The sequence below is a fragment of the Lemur catta genome, chromosome 13 (assembly GCF_020740605.2).
Source record: "Lemur catta isolate mLemCat1 chromosome 13, mLemCat1.pri, whole genome shotgun sequence".
In the NCBI taxonomy this organism is placed as follows: domain Eukaryota; kingdom Metazoa; phylum Chordata; class Mammalia; order Primates; family Lemuridae; genus Lemur; species Lemur catta.
Window position 1 is genome coordinate 1,166,429 of NC_059140.1, and position 5,815 is coordinate 1,172,243.

General features: G+C 38.9%; 1 pseudogene; it reads right to left on the reverse strand.

Annotated features, from left to right (window-relative positions):
* Positions 1 to 2,355: 2,355 nt before the first annotated feature.
* Positions 2,356 to 3,684, reverse strand: LOC123648912 (annotated as a pseudogene).
* Between the last annotated feature and the right edge of the window lie 2,131 nt (positions 3,685 to 5,815).

A 5,815-nucleotide genomic window follows, 5' to 3' on the forward strand; every position in this document is an offset into this window, starting at 1 on the left:
GCTTCTGTTAAACAGTGTCTTCTCTGGTTCCATATGAAGCATAAAATTATTTTTTCTATATCTGTGAAAAATGATGTTGGTAATCTAATACTGATTGCATTGAATCTGTAGATCACTTTAGGTAGCATAGACATCTTAACAATGTTGATTCTTCTGATCCACGAGCATGATATGGTTTTCCACCTGTTTACATGCTCTGTGATTTCCTTCCTCAGTGTTCCATAGTTCTCCCTGTAGAGGTCGTTTACCTCCTTAGTTAAATGTATTTCTAGGTACTTTATTTTCTTTGTTGCTATTGTAAAGAGTATTGAGTCTTTGATTTGGTTCTCAGTTTGATTGTTATTGGCATATATGAATGCCTCTGATTTGTGTGTACTGATTTTGTATCCTGAGACTCTACTGAATTCATTTATCAGTTCCAGGAGTCTTTTGGTTGAATCCTTGGGGTTTTTCTAGATATAATATTATATCATCAATAAAGAATGAGAGTTTGATCTCTTCTGTCCCCATTTGGACACCCTTGATTCTTGCAAGGACTTCCAGCACTATGTTGAATAGCAGTGGGGACAGTGGGAAACCTTGTCTGATTCCAGTTCCAAGTGGGAATGCTTTCAATTTTTCCCCATTCAGTATGATGTTGGCTGTGAGTTTGTCATATATGACTTGCATCATTTTTAGGTATGCCCTGTCTATGCCTATTTTGTTAAGCGTTCTTATTATAAAAGGGTGTGGAATTCTGTCAAATGCTTTTTCTGCATCTATTGAGAGGATCATATGGTCTTTGCTTTTGCTTCTATTTATGTGGTGTATTACATTTATAGATTTGCATATGTTGAACCATTCCTGCATCTCTGGGATGAAGCCCACTTGGTTGTTATGGATTATTTTCTTGATAAGCACCTGGATTTGATTTGCTAGGATTTTATTGAGAATTTTTGCATCTATATTCATAAGGGATATTGGTCTGTAGTTTTCTTTTTTTGTTGCGTCCTTTCCTGGTTTTGGTATCAGAGTTATGTTGGCTTCATAAAATGTGTTGGGGAGGATTCTGTATTTCTCATTGTTGTGGAATAACTTTTATAGGATAGACACCAGTTCTGCTCTGTAGGTCTGGTAAAATTCGAGTGTGAAACCCTCTCATCCTCGGCCTTTCTTTTTGGGTAGGTTTTTTTTTTTAAAACAATAAGTATTTGTTTTATTGACATACTAGGCTTAGACCTGTGTTTAACAAGCAAGCCTAATAATAGCATCATGGTTAGACTCTAACCTGCTTTTCCAAGTCATTATTTTACAGTTTATTAAACAAACAAGGAATCAAACCTCTCATCCATCCACCTGATGTGATCTTTTTATACACACACTAATAAGTCCCATTTGGAACAGCTGAAAATCTTTTAGTAAAAGTTTTAAAGATGAACTCATGAACTCAGTTTAAGTTTCACCAGTTAAATTAGGTCAAATGAAAGGAATTCAAATACATAGTTGCCTAATCAGAGCCCATTATTTGTAAGTCATCAGTCCCCCCAACCTTAAAACTCCTTTTTGATCCAGTTATTGAAAACCTACGTATAACAAAGTGAAAAGATTAATTTCCATTCTTCAACCTCTCAATCCCAGGTTTTCAAATAAAAACCTATCCATGGAATACTTACCAAATGAGATGGGAAAATTAAAGCCTGCAAAGTTATGAATCATATTTGTTCCACTACAGCCAGGTTGCACACAATTACATGAATCAGTTCTGTGTATATTCTAGAATTGACCAGGACAACATTTAGCATAGAAAAGCTGTAAGAAATAGGTTCCTAACTACAGAAGTTGCAAAGTTCAAAAGAGTATGAAAAAAACTGATTTAAATTCGATATCCCCCCCTTTATTTTTCCAAGAAATAGATTTTCTGTAAAAATATATACAATTTTTATAGACAAATACATTTACAAGTTGTTTTTGTCTTAAAAATTGAAGATATTCCATATTTGTAACTAATTATTCAGGCTTAAGTCAAGTATTCTTGGCCATTACTAGGCTAATAAACTAAATATCATTCAAACTGAGCCAAGTAGAACAGGTATAAAAGTCCTGAACACTTATACATTCCATTCCTCAAGAATTACACCTGGGAAAGTTAATAGAGAGGAAAAGCTTCCCTTCACACTCTGCTGTACAGTACTGAGGCTTGTAGTCATAGTTCTATTACTTGTAGCTTAAATCCATTTCATACAGGCCACTGGCATTGTTAATGCTCCTCTTTTTAACACTACAGGAAATTAATGGATTTGCAGGCATATTTAATAAATTCTATGACTAGCTGGCCACTCTCCTGTTCTCAAGAAGGAAATAAGTCTTTCTACCCTACTATCTTCACTAAATCTAAAAGTCCTCCTCCACGGGCTCCCAAAGTTTGTTTGTTGCTGAAACTGAACTTTGCTTCTTTCAGACAGTGACTCTCAATCAAGGGGGATTACTTTTCCCATGTATTTATTCTTGTTAGCTATGATCCTCTTGCCACTTGCTTTTCTGGCTAGGTTGCTAGAGTGGAACTCTTGGAGGTTACAGCCTGGGCAGCTTTAAGTCCAAGTTCATAAATACATTTAATTTCACAGATGTATGTGGTTCTGGTGGCTGTTGTTGGTTAGAAGTCCATTATTGCACTTACAAGGCTATCTTATTAGATATGCCAAACCAGCTCCTACTCCAGCAATACCTGCAAAAGCCAGCAGCACATTTCTGATGCCTCCTTCTAGGTCCTCTACATAGAAGAACTCCACAAACCCATCCCAGCCTCTTTGTTTGACTACCCAGTCTCATTTTGTCCTTACAAGAACGTCTGTGATACTTTCTGCTAATGGTTTGATGTAGCTTTCTTGGTTTATGCTCTTCAAGTGTTTGGCCACAAAGGCACCAAAAGAAATTAGAGTCACAATCCTGCCCCAGTTTGTTACGCGGTCACTGAAAACATGGACCATCACTCGAGATAAAGATTTGACATCGTCTTCGTTTTTGATGTCCAGTTTCCAAAGCATGCCTTGGAAGGCCGTCTCGTGGTTGTGCTGCACCCCATCCCCGACACGTCGTAAGGTCTCTAGCACCTTCCTGCTGGTGGCCCCAGACCTGCCCATTGGCTTTGCCTCCTTGGCCCCGGTTACCTGCTCCCGAAGGTACCGAGAGATAATCTCCAGCGACTGCCAGTACAACTTGTCCCCCTCCTCCTCTACTGGAGGCTGCGTCGAGGGTAATGACCCGTCCATGCTGGAGCCATTACTGGCCTCTCCGACCAACTCCAGTAAAGGCAGGACAGCAGGCCCCGCTTCCCGAGAGGCTCTGGCTCATACCCGTCCAGCTCATCTTCGGGCGACATGATGGTGTTGGCGGCAGGGGCTTCCATCTCCTCGGACCGCAACGCGTGGGGGGTGGGCGTGAAAAACAGCAGCCTTTCAGGGGTCGTGGTGACGTCAGGGACCTCGGCAACAATGGGCGCCGGCCGCGCGACCCTCCGGGCATCTGGCGAGAGGGAGGTGGGGGGGGGGCTTGCACCGGGGCTTCCGCCAATCACCGTGCCGGCTTCCCCTACCCTACCTCTCACCTGGCCGCGGCCTCCTTCTCGGCAGCCAAAAGCCGCCAGCCCCCCCCCCCCCCACAGTAGAGGTTGAGTCTGATTACCGCGTTTCTTTTGAGGCCAAACATCGCAAACCGCTGCCGCCAACGCCTGGCTGAGAGAAATGGGGGAGGCCACGACTCCTTGGTTAAAGGAAGCTCAGGGAGTAAGAGTACAGCTCCTTGGTCACAGTTTTAGGGCCAGTCCGGTCCTAGGCGGCGGCGGCATCAGCGGAATCCCATAAAAGGGGAAAAGGGTGGAAGCTTCAGAAGAGTTGCGCACGACACTTACCTACCGGCCTGCCGGGGCGGGGCGGGGCCTTCCGGCCCCTGGGTAGGTTTTTTATTGTTGTTTCTATTTCAGTTGTTGATATTGGTCTGTTCAAGAATTCTATTTCTTCCTGGCTGATCCTAGGGAGGCTGTGTGTTTCCAAAAATCTGTCCATTTCCTTCACATTTTCCAATTTGTGTGCATAAAGGTTTTTATAGAATTCATAGATTTTATCTTGTATCTCTGTGGCATCAGTTGTAATTTCTCCTTTCATGTTTCTGATGGAGGTTATTAGAGATTTTTCTTTTCTGGTCTTAGTCTAGCCAAAGGCATGTCCATTTTGTTTGGCATGTCCATTTTGTTTATCTTTTCAAAGAACCAACTTTTTGTTTTATTAATATCCGTTGTAGTTTTCCTGTTGTTCATTTCATTAGTTCTGATTTGGCCGTATTAATTTCTCTCCTTCTGCTGGGTTTGGGGTTGGTCTGTTCTTTCTCCAGCTCTTTGCATTCATTAGGTTGTCTATTTGTAAATTTTCTGTCTTTTTGATATAGGCATTTATAAAAATAAAATTTTCCTCTCAGGACTGCTTTAGCTGTGTCCCACAGATTTCGATAACTTGTGTCTCATTTGTCATTTATTTTAAAGAATCTTTTGATTTCTGTCTTGATTTCCTCATTTATGAAATGATCATTTGGGAGAAGGTTGTTTAGTTTTCATGACTTTGAGTAGAAATGAGAATTTCTGTTAGGGTTGATTTCTACTTTTATTCCCCTGTGATCTGAGAAGATGCATGGTGCAATTTCTATTTGTTAAATTTTTTAAGACATGCTTTGTGTCCTAGGATATGGTCAATCTTAGGGAATGTCCCATGAGCTGATGTGAAGAATGTATATTCAGTGGATTTTGGATAGAATGTCCTGTAAATGTCAGTCAGCCCCATTAGTTCTAGCGTTCTGTTCAAGTCCATTATTTCTTTGTTTATTTTCTGTTTGTAGGATCTGTCCTGTGCTGTCAGTGGAGTGTTGAATTCTCCAGCTATTATGGTATTGATGTTTATCATTTGGTTTAGATCAAGTAGGGTTTGCTTTATGAATCTGAGTGCACCTAAGTTGAGTGCATACATATTAAGTATATTTATGTCTTCTAGTTGAACTGTACCCTTCACCATTATATAGTGACTGTCTTTGTCTTTCATTACTTTTGTTGATTTAAAAACTAAGTTATCTGAAATTAAAACTGCCATGCAAGCCTTCTTTTGGCTTCTGTTTGCTTGAAATATTGATTTCCATCCCTTTATTTTCAGCAAAAGCAATGTGAATGAGAATGAGAAAACTACGTAACTGAAAAAGCATACTTTAAAAAGACAAAAAAAATTCAAATAAAAACCATAAATCTACATCTACAAAAGAACAAACCAAATCTGAAGATAGCAAAAGGAAGGGAATCATAATAGAGCAGAGAAAAATAAAATAGAGTACAGAAAATAGAAAAATAATCCATAAAATGAGTTTTTTAAAGAACAAAATTGACAAAACCTTAGCTAGATTAATTTAGAAAATAAGATTGAAGATAACATTAAAACAGATATTAAAAAGAAAATATTATAACCAATACTACAGAAATAAAAATAACTGTAAGAGAATACTATGAAAAAGTGTATGCCAATGAATTGGATAACCTAGAAGAAATAGGTAACTTTCTATAATATATAACTTGCCAAGACTGAATTATAAAATAATAGAAAATATGAATAGATTAATACTAAGTGAAGAGAGTGAATCCGAAAAAAACTCAAAATAAAACAAACAGAAACTCTCAAAATGAAAATCCCAAACCATATAGCTTCATAGAGAATCCTACTAAACATTTACAGAAATATTAACAACTATCCTAAAAATTTTCCAAAATGTTGGAGTTGGGAGACTTCCCAAGTGCAATCTATAAAGC